The 16,202-nt window shown below is 45.1% G+C and overlaps 1 protein-coding gene across 3 annotated transcripts in view; it reads right to left on the reverse strand.

The window, feature by feature from the left end:
• atp2c1 (ATPase secretory pathway Ca2+ transporting 1) overlaps positions 1 to 16,202 on the reverse strand; it is a 271,948-nt gene that overhangs the window by 130,543 nt on the left and 125,203 nt on the right. The window lies entirely within an intron of this gene.

The raw sequence follows: 16,202 nt of genomic DNA on the forward strand, positions 1-16,202 counted from the left end.
CTGTCAGTTTACATGCAATGAGAAGCTACAAGCTAACTAAAGAGCGCTAACATTAGCCTGCTAACATACTAATTTAGGACACAGGTAACTGCAGCGTTATAATCTGACAGCTCCTTTATTTAAAAGGCAAAGGGAGAGGGGTTGTTGTATGCGGTCAGAACAGTCTCATAATGAATAAATGCACACAGAAATAAACAAATGCACGAATAAGGACTCACAAATGTATTTGGGAGTTGTATATAAATATGATGTATGTATATACATTTTTGGAAGCTGCTACATTTATATATGAATTGTCAACGGTGCTTTTAATTTGTAAATCTCCCTGCATTCGTGTGCAACAGTTTTTTTTTACTTTTCAACATAGGTATATGTATGCCTTTTTTCATTTTCATGACATAGGTAGTGATGGGATAAATGAACTGAGGCATTGAGGCTTGTGTCGAATAAAAGTGGGCGTGTCAAATGAAGCTGCGCTACGAGACCTGTATCGCTTCCTGATGAAAAGTTTGCCTGTCAGTGACAAAAAACTTTCAGAAATACGCACAGCTACCGAAAATGACTCGCTGCTCCAAATGCTGAAACAAACTGTATTGTCAGGCTGGCCTGAGGACCGAAACAAATGTCCAGCAACACTTACTGACTTAACTTCAGAGATGAGATCTCACACTACGAAGGCATCTTGTTCAAAAGTGACAAAATCATTGTACCTGCAGCACTCAGACCAAACATGTTGGAAAGGATCCATACTGGACACATGGGAATTGAGAGGAGCAAACAAAGAGCCAGGGACGCCCTCTTCTGGCCAGGAATGGGAAAAGATATCACTGCAACGGTTGAAAAGTGCTCCATCTGCCAGGAAAGGCGTTCCTCAAACACCAAAGAACCTCTCATATCTCACCAAATTGTTATTACACTATATGATATGAGGTACTGTTTGTACATATCATAATCATTTGCTGTTTATTGCATAAGGAGTTATCGTTGAAGACGTCTGCTTTGAGTGGATGTGATTTACACTATACATGTGTGCTGTGTGTTAAAAAAAAAAAGGGAGATGTTGTATTACTGAAACATGTTTGTCCCTCAACACTTACTGTAGTCCAGGCGGAAGTAGCAATGCATGCTGGGTATTGTAGTTCTTATGACTGTATACAATGGAACGTGATGGCACAGTGAACGGCAATAAAGAGCAACATGAATCTCCACAAAGTTGTAATTATTAATGCAACAGAGAACCTTACACAGGTCTGGTTCAAGGAGCTTTGCTGGTTAAAGTATAATTCAATGCCAATAATTAAAAAAGGGACAGCCAAGGTAGATGATGCTGCAGAAAGCCTTCTTGATGCATCACTTTTCAAGTGCTTGTGCTAATCTCAACGCTACAGTGAGCTGCAAGCTGCTAATTATTTACAACTTTAACAGTCACAAAGATTTAACAGTCTCATTCCTTCAGTCTCTGGAAACAGCTTTCCAAGCTCGGGGTACCACCCAAGTTCCTCACCATCCTGCAACAGCTGCATGACGGGATGCAAACCAGAGTCTCCACAGGAGAACTTCAGTCAGAGTTCTTCAACGTAAATGTTGGGGTAAAGCAGGGCTGTGTCTTGGCTCCATCACTCACCTTTTTCATCGTGCCTTAGGACACAAGGATGGTGTTCCTATTGAATACCGCCTTGATGGAAGCCTCTTTAACATCCGGAGGTTGCAGGCCTACACAAAGACCAAATCCTGCTGCATAGCTGAACTGCAATACGCTGATGACTGTGCGATTCTAGCACACAGTCCTGAATCCATGCAGCATGCCCTCAACACAATAGCCAGTCTCTATCAATCCTTTGGTCTTCAGCTTAACATTCAAAAAACCGAAGTCATCTCTCAAATCTACTCTCAAACCTCTCCACCCCCCAGCTTCCATATAAACAGCATTCCACTTCAAAATGTAGACCAGTTCACCTACCTTGGTTCAACTCTGTCCTCTTGCTGCTCTCTGGATATGGAAATACAAACCGTATCAAAACAGATTTGAGAAGTGGCACCAACGGCAGCGCCGTTGACCCCCTCCCCAATCCTGAAGCAAGCGTCATCTTCGGAAACGATGGACAGCTAAGCAGATGTTTTTCTGCTAGTGGATTATCCACATTTAAATTCAGCTCGGCGTCTCATTGTTCTCAAACAACTTTCATAAGCTATTCCTCTGTCTGAAGACAACATCATTAAGCCACTGAAGTCTTCAAAGTTTTGTGCAGTACTTTATGCAGCAACATAATACCTCTTGGAAACATAACACATGTAAAAATCATGATTATCGTACAAAAAGCAACAATTATCTTACAAAATAAAAAAGGGGTGTTACTTTCTTTGCCCTGCTGTTTTATATTGCTATACTTGTCATTTCCCAGGTCATCTGCTTATATCCAGGCTCCCAGACCTTGGACGATTAGTTGAAATACAGTGTCGGTTTGTCTGGTTAAGGATGATTTCTATACTAATATTGTTTCCTCTTTTCTAGGTTCTTGCTTGCACCGTACTTCAACTCTGATTGAAGTTGCTTGGATAAAAGTGTTTGCAAAGGCGTCGTAGAGAAACTCTTGGATGTGGTTAAATTCATGCAGGCAGCAGGTCCAAGCTCCTTTTCAGGTCCCTTTTGTGCAGTTGGGATGGCTCTCATTCTTCTCTGGTGACAAGCTTGAATCTTCATCCGCCATTAAGCTATATACAGATGCTGCCTCCTCCATTGGTTTTGGGGGTTTTCAATAGCAAAAGGCCAAATGTTCTAAGTTAATAATGCAGCTCTCCTCGATTGAAAGACTAATCAGAGGTATTTACGTTAATCACCCATTTAAAGGTGAGGTGTGTTGGTGTTTATTTCAATCTGTTATTAGAAACAATGATGCTCACTGCCTTTTACGGGTTAATCAGGGGTGGCAAATTCACTACATGTTAAGTTGCATCGATATTACTGATGTTAATATTAATTCACACTTTCTATCTTCCTGAAATCATGGAAAGACTGATATCTGAAATTAATTCTGTTTTTCGTCCCTCTCTTCTATGAAGGATCGCTTAAAGAAGCCGTTCCAGCCATTCTGAGCCACTCTTTGCCACGGTTAAAGGGAAATCGCTATCCAGATGATTACATTCGTTCAGGAACAGAAACAACTGCTTCGCATAGCAACTGTGTCGCTCAAAGCTACGCTATATCTCCCGCCGGAGTATCACACTATTTAGATGATCAAAGCAATGCATGCGCTTTCATCAGCTAGCTTTAAATAAGTGTTGAAGCATATGATCGACTTATCCAACACTTTAGGCTTTCTCAAATGTATTCAATTTGCAGGTAGCTCGTACTCATTGGTTAATTTCTTTCACTTTAACTTGTATTTATCACCTCCTGCTGGCTCTTCCACACAGTCCTGGAAGGCCAGGGTCGTTGGCCTGATATGGTGTTTTGGGGGTTGCGGCTTATCTCCCTGCTTTATGGCGTTCCTTGCATGCGCGGGAAGGGCAGGGATGTGTGCTATTCCTGCCTAATGCCTTCCAACGTAAGCACGTGGAAGGGCAGGGAGATCCCTCAGAGCCATACCGCCAAATATACGTAATTGCGTCAAAGTATTTTCCTTGACAAAGTGGTCCTGACTGAACAAGTGTTTTTGAATAAAAATATAAAAGGTGTAATCTGTATTTTTAATGAAGAACAGAGCTCCATATCTGTGTTGTTGTCCAACTAACACATGATCATACTATCTAAATATCAATTGTTTATTGTTTCTGCACACATAAATAAATCATACTTTTCAGCTCAGGTCTGTAATGTTGATTTGTCCAGCAGATGGCAGTATTCACTGTTTCATTGAGGTCTCGAGTAGTGAACCTTTTGGTGAAGCAATGGGCTGGAAAGCCTCAGTGATTCATGGGGCTTCATGCCCATCACTAGCTAGCAATGCTAGTAGTGCAACCCTCTTGAAAAACCTTTAAAAAGTTTCCAAATGCTTCTGGTTTATGAGGCCAATCCCTAAAATCCAGCCCGCTGATAAAGCATCTTGGTGATCAATGACGAATAAAACAAGCCAGTGGCACACCAGTCTGAAGTAGTTTGGTTTACAGTCTATGGGTTTGATGCGGACTTCTCCGGAGAAAGTAGTCAGATGCAGCACGCTGATTGGCCAGTTTGAAATTCAAGGCGTTATAATGTCAAGCAATGCACAATTTCAAAACAGAGGAATCATAAATTCCAAGATGCTTTGAAAATCTTGAGTTTGGATGTTATTAGAGGCAGTCATGTTTTAGATGTTTTTAGACCCTACTGCTAGCTTTGCAAAACAGACCATATGTTCTTTTCATAATGTTGCCTATTTTTGTAGAAAATAAACAAAGCAAATCATGTATTATTTATTTTAAAATTAAAGGAAGGCCTATGAACAGCAAACACCCCCCCCCCCCCCCAACAGCAAAGAAGTCAGTGGCCCTCATCATTAGCCTAATTCATTGTCCCTTAGACCTACATAATATAATAATACATCATAATAACATTCTGTTTAATATTTTTGCACTGTGAATTCCAAAGTACACATCTGCAATGTCTTTATTTTACACAATATAATGCTGTTAATCTTAATAATTACCATTTATTGACTTAACGGTATTTACCAATTAATTCAGCGTTTTTTTTATTTTCAAAGAAAAAAACTGCGTTTACTACAAATTAGAACTGTAAAAATCAAAGTTATATAATGTTTTCTTGATTTACAGTAATTTACTGTATTTATCATGGCAATATACTATTTTACGTTTTACAGCCTTCGACTGTTGCAATTTGATGGTATTTTACCATAAATTCTACAGATGTTTTTTACAGTTTTGTTTTTTACATGTCAAATCTACTTGTAGAATATAAAACATCCAGAGCGCTCAGGTCCTCCTGAAGAGGTTTACGCTCCTCACCTGTGGAACAAACTCCCTGAACACCTGAGGACCTTTAAATCAGCCCTTCAAACTTTATTATTCACTCAGGCTTTACATTACAAATATACTTTCTGCCTCACAACAACTAATTAATAGTTTTTAAAAGTCATCAAGTACTTTTACATGATGTACATCTTTCTTTCGCTCTGTTTTCTTAATTTCTGTTGCACTCTTTCCTCAAGATCCGTTTTAATCCGGTTCCGGTTCGACCAGTCCCTGCCCCCCCCCTCCCACCCTCACCGCAGCCATCTCTCCTCCTTCCCTCTGCACACCTCCCCCCGGAAACCACAACACCCCCCTCCTCAACACAATCTCCGCCCCATCTTACCACAGACCAGGTTAAAGGACAGCTGAGGAAGCTCCAACCCAGGAAAGCGGCAGGTCCGGACAAAGTGTGTCCAAGGCTATTGAAGACCTGCGCTGCTGAACTGGGGGAACCACTACAACGGCTCTTCAACCTTAGCCTGCAGCTAGGGAGAGTGCCCACCCTATGGAAGACATCATGCATCGTTCCGGCCCAGCGAGCTGAATGACTTCCGACCGGTGGCACTCACTTCACACCTAATGAAGACGCTGGAGCGACTCTTCCTCAGCCTACTCAGACCCCAGGTACAACACGCCCAGGACTGCCTGCATTTCGCGTACCAGCCAGGTGTTGGTGTGGAGGATGCCATCCTGTACCTGCTCAATCGAGCCCACTCCCATCTGGATAAGGGAAGCGGCACAGTAAGCATCCTCTTCTTGGACTTCTCCAGTGCTTTCAACACTATCCAGCCCCCCCTGCTCCGGGACAAACTGAGTGGGATGGGAGAGGACCCCCACCTAGTGAACTGGATCTCTGACTACCTCACGTGCAGGCCTCAGTACGTCAGGCTGATGGACATCACGTCTGACACTGTGGTCAGCAGCACTGGAGCCCCCCAGGGCACAGTGCTGGCCCCTGTTCTCTTCACCCTGTACACCTCGGACTTCTGCTACAACTCCGAGCTGTGTCACATACAGAAGTACGCTGACGACACAGCCATTGTCGGGTGTATCAGGGATGGCAGGGAGGAGGAGTACTGGACACTGGTGGGGGACTTTGCTGCATGGTGCCACACGAACCAGCTACAGCTCAACACCTCTAAGACCAAGGAGCTGGTCATTGACTTTGGGAGGTCCAGACAGAGGATGCAACCTCTTCTGTTAGAGGGAGCTGAAGTGGAGGCTGTGCACTCCTACAAATACCTTGGGCTGTGTCTAGACAATAAACTGGACTGGACAACACACACCAACCACCTGTACGGGAAGACACAAAGCAGGATGTACTTCCTAAGGAGACTGCGGTCCTTTAACATCTGCAGCAAGTTGCTGGGGATGTTTTACCAGTCCATGGTTTCCAGCGTGCCTTTTTACACCGTGGTTTGCTGGGGGGGGCAGCATATCCAAACAGCACACATCCAGACTGGACAAACTGATCAGGCGGGCCGGCTCTGTGGTCGGCATGAAGCTGGACTCTCTGGTGACGGTGGCAGAGAAGAGGACACTGGACAAACTGCTGGATATTATGGACAATGCCAGCCACCCTCTGCACACTGTCATCAGTAACCAGAGGAGCCGGTTCAGTGAGAGACTGCTCCTTCCCAAGTGCAGAATCAACAGACTCAAAAACTCCTTTGTCCATCAGGCCATCACGCTCTACAACTCCTCACTTGGGGGGAGGAGGACCAGAGCACACGGGACAGAGGGGTAGGAGTTGGAGCGTCTTTCCTTCTACCCTCACTGTGCAATAACACATGGACACTTTCACTTGTATGAGCAATAATAATCTCAACCAAGTGCAATAATCCCAACAATAATCACTGCCTTTTTTTGTATATTTTGCTTTTTCCATGCATATTTTTTGTATACTTTTTCCAACAGAAGAGTGTTCTATTATTTATGCTATATTTTTTTTACATTGTTACTTTTTGTTTCGTTACCTGCTACATTCTTATTTTTATTGTATCTGCTGCTGGAACCTAAATTTCCTTGAGGGAGTCATCCCAAAAGGATCAATAAAGTTCAGTCTAAGTCTCTAATGTATTTCTGTGTTTATGTCTGGGAAACACTGGGAATTGCCTTGTGTCTGATCAGCGCTACATAAATAAACTTGCCTTGAAGGAACTTTCTTAATCCAACATGAGATTGTTTTATTTCTGTATTAACAGAGATGTGAGAGGCTGATCATCAGGGAGGAATGTCGTCCGGTGTGTTCTTTACTGCTGCTCTTTGTTTTTAAAGGACAGGTGTGCCCAATGCTTCTTTTATTTCCTGCGTCAGGTGTCAAATGATTACGATCATATGTTTCAGGTTGAACTTGTTTACCTTCAGATTTATGCTTCGGCCCTATGAGCCTTTTTTATGATGTTGATTAAAATAATAGATACAAGTAAGATAAACTTAACCCCTTATTCAAGTGTTTGATTATTTCTAATGAAATCCGCCTGTGTTCACTGAAGTATTGCTAAGTGTTTTAAGTCGCCTTGTTCTTTTCACAGTTTCATAACATTTTACCATATAGTTCAAAATATTTACTTAAAAAAGTCTTGAAACAGCAAACTCATTCAGAACACTTTGGCAGCTTGTGTAGTGATAAGCATCCGTCCTTCAGAAGACATCTGATGTGATTTGAATATGTAAGCAATGATCTGATTCTGCTGCAATTCATTCAAAAACAGAGTCATGGTGGGATCTGATCTGATATGAATTTAAATTGAATCCAAGACATTTAAAGACACTTAATGTTTTCAAAATAGCATGTGTTTGTGTTCATGACTTGTCCCACTGGGTGCAGCTGCTGATGCTGACAGTCACGTCAGTGTGATGTGACTGTTGAAGGAAAGTGAAACTTAAGGAAACAGAGTCGGTATAAAGAGCGCAGCTGACAGCGGAGCGTCAAAAACAAAACAGACCCAGGATGGGGGTTCAAAACCTGACCACTTTGATAGAGACCAAACCAGAGGTCTACCAGGACATCGAGTTCAAGAAGAGTCGGCTGGTGATCGACGGCTTCAACTTCCTTTACCTGCTCTACTTCGACTCAGGTGAATAAAATAAAAAGCTGTCATCACAGTTTATTATTCTATACTTTATGAGTCTACAGGGCAGCTAATATACTTTACCTTTATGTTTGACCAACCAGCCAGTCTGCAGACTTCTTATAAATCATTTAAATGTTTCATTTGTTTTTCATTTAAAGCTTTGTTTACCTCTTATATCTGTTACATAACGTGTAATGTCTAACAGCGCTTAACTGGATGACGTCAGTGTAATTCAGTCTTAAATTGGGAGTTTATTTGAGTCTAATATTTGTTGTTAAAGAATAAAAAGCTTCATAATTCCTCCATAAAAACTTCCTGATATAAATGAACAGTGCTCTCAGTAAGACAGCAAGTTTCCCCCTCAGTGTTTTAATGACAACACAAGCAGCTTTTTCAATGCTGTTGCTAATGCAATTAATATGGAGGCTGGAAAGAGCAAAATTACAGAGCTCCTGAAGTCCCAAAAGGCAAAAAAAAAAAAAAAAGGCACAATATAATTTTTAATTAATTTGCATCGGTAAAGCCTTGTGGTAATGACTCAACAAATCAAGTTTGACTTCAACCAGAATGTGGTACAGTGACATTCTGGCTGCTCTTGTGTGCAGACTCAGTACTGTAATTAGCAGGAATCATTTGCTCCACATACTGAAAGACGGCAGGCTCAGCCGACAGAAAGATGACGCAGATTTAGGTCATGTAATAGACTTCATTCAGGAACAACTGCAGGGTCCTGGGTAAATCCATGGGTACAGATGGATGTTTCAATCATATTGGCTCAAACTGATCCAGGAGGCAGTATTTCTCCTTTTGGCGTATTGTCTTAACGGGTGTGCAGATGGAATCTCCAGCAATGACCTGAGAGTTATTGGAAGCTATTTTGTAGAAGCTTTAGAAAAACTAGGTAACTGTCCCAAACTTGTGCGTGCTGTCAACTACATTGTACAAGAGCTAGAGGCATTGACTAAGAATCCATGGAGAAGATCTATCTGTAGACTAAAGCGCCCCCACAGGAGTGAGTACAGAAAACCAATGCATTGAGAGCTCAGACCCAATTCTCCCCCATGGAATACAAAGTGTAACTTACTCCCAGAGTTTTGGGACTTTGAGGAATCTAAAAAGGACACTAGATCAAGAGTTGTTGGATAGATCCAAAAGTCAATGAGGTTTTCTGTTTCATTTGATGAACACATTTGATCTCTTCAGTTCCCTAGTAAAATCCCTCTGGAAGCTGTCGATAAAAAACATCACACAACAAAGACTTTTGTATTTGGTAAATAATGTCTTTATTGTAACAAATCTTCGTGGCAATAAATCTTGTACTCTTAGAAAACCTCTCTATTTCTCTTTTAAATGGTACCACTTTAGTAAAAGACGCGCATTTGTGAGATGAGCAGCAGAGCGGAGTATGTGGGTTGCGCCCATCAAAACTTTGCCAAATCTTCTCCTCTAATATCAAACAAATTGTTAGTACGTTATTGGATCATAAACTTGATTACATGATAGGCTGTTGTTACCTTATTGGTTGCTACACGAGCCTCAGCTTCTGCTCTCAGCCTGTCGTTAGGTTGACGGAAAGTTAGACTGAGAAAGTATTTCCAGCAAAGAGACCACTATCGATGGGACTCCAGCGCCCCCTGCAGGAACAGAAGGTTGATCTCACTCAGGCTTTGTTTATTCATATCTTTTTTTTACTTGGCAATACAGTCAAAACTAAAAATGTATTTAACGTTCCAGTTAAATACATTTTTAGTTTTGATTGTATTTTCAAGTAAAAAAAACAAAATAAACCCAACCTATTTAATGTTCCAGTTCTCCCCCCTGAACTGCTACCTTATCATGGTGGGGGAGTTTGAGCACCCGAATGACCCTAGGAGCTATGTTGTCGGGGGCTTTATGCCCCCAGCAGTGCCACCCAAGGCAAGCAGGTCCTAGGTGACGGGTCAGACTAAAAGCAGTTCATAAACCCCAATGAAGGATGCTACAACTAGTACCGGGGCCCCACCCTGGAGCCAGGCCTGGGGTTAGGGCCTGCAGGAGAGCGCCTGGTGGCCGGGCCTTTGCCCGTGGGGCCCGGCCGGGCTCAGCCCGAAAAGACGACGTGGGCCCGTCCTCCTGTGGACCCACCACCCACAGAGGAAGCTGTAGGGGTCGGGCGCAATGTGGATCGGACGGCAGTCGACAGCGGGGGCTTCGACGACCCGATCCCCAGACGCAGCTTCTGGCGTTTGGGACGTGGAATGTCACCTCACTGGGGGGGGAGGAGCCTGAGCTTGTGCAGGAGGTCGAGAGGTACCGGCTAGATATAGTTGGGCTCACCTCCATGCACTGCTTGGCGGCGGGCTGGTGTGGGCATGCTCATAGCCCCACAGCTCAGTCGCCAGGTGTTGGAGTTCACTCCGGTGAACGAGAGGGTCAGGGACAGGTCTCTCACTGTCGTCTCGGCCTATGGCCCGAACGGCAGTGCGGAGTACCCGGCCTTCTTCGAGTCCCTGGGAGGGGTGCTCCGACTGGGGACTCCATTGTTCTACTGGGGGACTTCAATGCTCATGTGGGCAACGACAGTGAGATCTGGAGGGGGGTGATTGGGATGAACGTCCTCCCTGATCTGAACCAGAGCGGTGTTTTGTTATTAGACTTCTGTGCCAGTCACAGTTTATCCATAGCGAACACCATGTTCGAGCACAGGGATGTCCATAAGTGCACGTGGCACCAGGACTCCCTGGGCTGGAGGTCGATGATAGACTTTGTGGTCGTGTCATCTGACCTCCGGCTATGAAGAGACGGGCTGAGCTGTCAACTGATCACCACCTGGTGGTGAGTTGGATGCGCTGGCAGGGGAGGAAGCCGGACAGACTCGGCAGGCCCAACGCGTAGTGGGGCTGCTGGGAACGTCTGGCTGAACCCTCTGTTCGCAAGGTCTTCAACTCCCACCTCTGGACGATCTTTTCACAGATCCCGGGGGAGGCTGGGGACATTGAGTCCAAGTGGGCCATGTTCTCTACCTCCATTGTCGAAGCGGCTGCTCTGGGCAGTGGTTGCAGGGTCTCTGGTGCCTGTCGTGGCGGCAATCCCCGAACCTGGTGTTGGACACCGAAAGTAAGGGAGGCCGTCAAGCTGAAGAAGGAGTCCTATCGGGCATTGCAAGCTCATAGGACTCCTGAGGCAGCTGACGGGTACCGGCAGGCCAGGCATTCCGCAGCCCGGGTGGTCGGGGAGGCAAAAACTCAGGCCTGGGAGGAGTTTGGGGAGGCCATGGAGGAGGACTTTCAGATGGCCTCTATGAAATTTTGGTAAACGTCCGTAGCCTTAGGAGGGGGAAGCAGTGCTCCACAAACACTGTCTACAGTGGAGGTGGGGAGCTGCTGACCTCAACTGGGGATGTAGTCGGGCGGTGGAAGGAATACTTCTGTAACATCTCGTGGAGGTCGGGGACAGTGCCTCTGGACTGGCAGACTGGGGTAGTGGTCCCTCTTTTCAAGAAGGTGGATTGGAGGGTGTGTTCCAACTACTGGCGAATCACACTCCTCAGCCTCCCTGGGAAAGTCTATTCCAGGGTACTAGAGAGGAGGATCCGGCTGTTAGTTGAACCTCGGATCCAAGAGGAACAATGCGGTTTTCGTCCTGGCCGTGGAACACTGGACCAGCTCTACACTCTCCAGTGGGTGCTCAAGGGTTCGTGGGAGTTCGCCCAACCAGTTCACACGTGCTTTGTGGATCTGGAGAAAGCATTCGACCGTGTCCCTCGTGACGCCCTGGGGGGGGGTGCTCCAAGAGTATGGGGTTCGGGGCCCTTTGCATAGGGCGGTTTGGTCCTTGTACAACTGAAGCAGGAGTCTGGTTTGCATTGCCGGCAGTAAGTCGGACCTGTTCCTGGTGCGCGTTGGCCTCCGGCAGGGCTGCCCTTAGTCACCGGTTCTGTTTATTACTTATATGGACAGAATTTCTAGGCGCAGCCAGGGGCCGGGGGGGTCTGGTTTGGGGACCGCAGGATCTTGTCTCTGCTTTTTGTGGGTAATGTGGTCTTGTTGGCTCCATCGAACCCGGATCTACAGCGCGCACTGGGGCGGTTCGCTACCGAGAGTGAGGCGACTGGGATGAGGATCAGCACCTCTAAATCTGAGGCCATGGTTCTCGACCAGAAAAAGGTGGCTTGCCCTCTTCGGGTCGGTGGGGAGTCCTTGCCCCAGGTGGAGGAGTTCAAGTATCTTTGGGTCTTAATCACGCTCATCTTATGGAGCGTGAGATTCACAGACAGATCGGTGCGGCATCTGCAATCATGCGGTCGCTGTATCGGTCCGTCGTAGTGAAGAAGGAGCTAAGCTGAAAGGCGAAGCTCTCGATTTACCGGTCGATCTTCGTTCCTACCCTCACCTATGGTCATGAGCTTCTGGTAATGATCAAAAGAACGAGATCACAGATACAAGCATCCAAAATTGGCTTCCTCCGTAGGGTGGCTGGGCGCACCCTTAGAGATAGGGTGAGGAGCTCGGTTACCAGGGAGGAGCTCGGAGTAGAGCCGTTACTCCTTCACATCGAGAGGAGTCAGTTGAGGTGGTTCGGGCATCTGGTCCGGATGCCTCCTGGCTGAGGCTTGATGCCTTGTCTGTATTAGTTGGCTTGTTGAAGAATCCCTGAAGTTGTGGAGCAGTGAGGCAGCAGCACACTGTGTTCAGTTGATCAACTTTATTACAGGAAGCGCAACGAGCTGCTGCACACATTTTATGTATGAAACGATCCTGGACCGCGAACATGTTAGACTCGCTTTAATGAGTTTTTAAAGACGTTTACAGGCTTGATGTTTGTCCGTTGAAATGTGAAGTTTCATTTGTTTATTCTTTCTTTGATTGCAGGTCTGGACTTTATTCGGGGTGGGGAGTATGCTGCGTTTGAGGAGATTGTTGAGAGGTTTGTCAAAACCCTCAAAGAATGCGGCATCTCACCGTACGTGGTGCTGGATGGGTGCACAAATCTTGATGGCAAGAAGTATGAAACCACTAGATCAAGAGCAATGGATCGGATTAAGAAAGCCCATCAAGCAGTGGAGAAAACCATGCAGGCTGTGAATGGGATCAATGAAGGCCATCAAAAATCTCAGGAGGGCAAGGTCTTGCCACAGATGGCCAGTCTGGTGTTCATGCAAACCCTGGCCCGGCTGGAGGTCCCGATGGCTCAGTGTTATGGAAATGCTGACCAGGAGATCGCTGCCCTGGCCACGGAGTGGAAGTGCCCGATTCTCACCAACGACAGCGACTTCTTCATCTTTGACCTCCCAGGGGGGCTGCTGCCCATTTCTCATTTCCATTGGGAGGAGATGAAGAGGATTGACTCACAGAGCTACATCCCTTCTAAGATCTACTACTCCTCCAGCTTCTGCATTGTCTTTGACATAGAGCCCCAGCTCCTGCCAGCCTTTGCTGCCTTGGCTGGAAATGATTACGTGAAGCTGGACACGATGAATGCTTCTATTAATTGGGCTCAGTTCGCTCCAGCAGTCAATGGGAAATCACCACAGCGCCTGAAGGGGCTGCTCTGCTTCCTGAAGAAGTTCAAGCAACCCGAGGAGGCCTTTGAGGCAGCACTAGGACTGTTGAGAAAGTTGAGTGAGGAGAAAAAGGCAGAGGTGAAGAAGGGCTTGAATCTAGGCATGGAGGCGTACCAGTTTCCTCCAGGCTCCTTGAACAGGTTCTTCACTGATGGGGTTGCCCCTCCATACCCAGAAGTGGAAGAGGTAATTAAATATATTATTGATTCATTTTCTTAGGCTCAGACTGTCAGTGAGACGAAGTTCTTCCTTTGGACTCTGGGAAATTAAACCAGTTAAAGGATGAACTCTCATCTGAATATTAATAACAAAGATAGTATTTAAAGTCTGCTAAAATGTATGACACAAACACTCAACCATCTCAGACCTTTCAGCATAACATGAAGAACATTTTGTCCTGTCCTCCAGAAGATGGCAGGTTGGGTCTTGCAGCCGTTGATGCAGGCACGGCTGAATTCAAACGTCTTCCATGTGCTAATGCGCAAAAGTATTAACCTCAGCTGCCCGGTGGGCAGGGCAGACTTTCCCAGTGCTCACCTGACATCCAGGCCGATACGCCAGGTGATGTACAGGCTGCTGCTGGGCGGAGGAGAGACTCCAGTGGAGGAGCATGACAGAGAAGGCTTCGAGCTGAAAACCTTCCAAGTCCAACCTGCTGCCAGCGGGGTCCCTGAAGACCTGGACCTCAAGTCACTGAACCAGGTGAAGCTTTCAGACGTTTGTTCCTTGCGTCACTGTGTTGAGTGCTCTCACTATTATCACCCATAGAATTCTTTCTTCACTGACATGACACGAGCAGATGCTACCCAACTTTTACCTCCCATCTAATGCCAAACTTTACTAAAGCTGTTTTTTTTACATCTTCACTCCTGAAAATTTACATTTTACCATCAAATATTCTCCAGAAATTATTGACGAACACACCAAAGACAAAATACACGGATTATAAGACCAGAAGAATAAGTGGCACAGCAGGCATCATAGTTTACACTCGTGAGCACAGGTGGTTACCATAGTAACCATTGTATTGAGTTTGAATGTGTTTTGTAAGTGTGTTCCAGGTGTGTGCAGCACTAAAAGTAAATTATGTTTTCCCAATGATGGTGCTAACTGATGGACCCTCAACTTTAGCAAATCACTTGATCTAGTCTGATTGTAGCGAACCCCAGCCAGACAATGGTGAAGCTTACGGATGTTATAGAGTCTTTATTTATGTTCAGCTTTAGTCCTTATTGTGAGCATAAATCTAGTTTCTCCATGAAACAACGTAAGAGCTAAATAATGAATAGCATACAATTAGCTCTTTCAAACACAGGTAAATAAAACAATGCTAAGGCGTCAAAAAGCTAGCGTGACCACAATGAAAAGAACTTAAATTTAGCATGACCATATAAGCAATGCACAATTAAACAATTAAACCATAGAAATACCTTGTTCCCCTTCCAGCTAGGTGCTTAATTTACACAATAAGATAGTGTCCCTCTCTCGTTCTCTGCTCTGCATATCTGTTTCCCCTGTTTACATCAAGTCATGCATTTTTAGATAGAACGTTCACTTCCGCCCAGTGATTACCAAAATAAAAGACCCGTTGAAATCAAAAATAAAATAACACTTTACAATAACTGGTTACTCAAAGAAGAGTGATTTAAGTCTGTTACACTGATACTGATTATCAGCCCAGATTCATAGAGAAGAGATTTATGCTGGTAGATTAAATACGTATGTAAAACCCCTTCACATTTATGGAAATCTCCTGAATAACTCGAGATTAATCCATGTAATCAAATGGCTGCATTATATTTTCTGTAATGTACATATCTAATTAACAGGAAACATTAAAAGTAACTCAAAAACTCTTCCTCATCTCTCTCTCTCTCTCTCTCTCCCCATCACGAGAGGGCAGTAGAGTCCACACTATTACAAGAATCTGTGTCTTTCTATCAATGCTCCGTGCAGTTGAGCAGAATCACACTATGAACTAAAGAGTGGAGAAAAACATCCTGGAGAACAGGAAACAGAATGCAGCCGGTTTATTTAAATATATTCTGTTTCAATCTGGTGTGCTTTAAACAAAGTAGTATTGAATTTAACCACACTGTTCCCCATTAACCTTTGACCTCTTGTCCCCAGGTGGAGCCCTCTGTGCGTCTGCAGGTGTTACTGGAGGCTCTGGGGGTACCTGAGGCCTCTCTGGAAAGACTGCAGCCTCACCTGCGCCTCCTGGTGGCAGTTACCTGTTTCTGGCTGCAGAGAGCCGAGCCTAAACCGGACGAGACTCTGCTGAAGGCGCTCCTGCTGGGAATAAGTCATGGACAAAGAGCAGGTAATAAATGAGTCCCAACATAATGTTTACTCTCAGGATGAATCTGCTGCTTATTGTCTCATTATTTATGGAGATGTAAGGAGCAATGCAAGAAAGAGCACTTTTCAAACCTCAGTGTGTGTTTGTGATTCAGCTCTGAAGAGAGAGAAGAAACCCTTCAAACTACCTCTGGACCCTGATGTCCTCCACTCCTTCAACCAATGGCAGGGATGCCTGAGGCAGAGCGTCCACCTGAACCAGCTGTTGGGCTTCCCCTTACCTGAACCACAGATCGCACGGTGAGTTCAAGGACACAGCAAACTTCACTTCC

This window comes from Symphodus melops, assembly GCF_947650265.1.
Source record: "Symphodus melops genome assembly, chromosome: 5".
Classification (NCBI taxonomy): domain Eukaryota; kingdom Metazoa; phylum Chordata; class Actinopteri; order Labriformes; family Labridae; genus Symphodus; species Symphodus melops.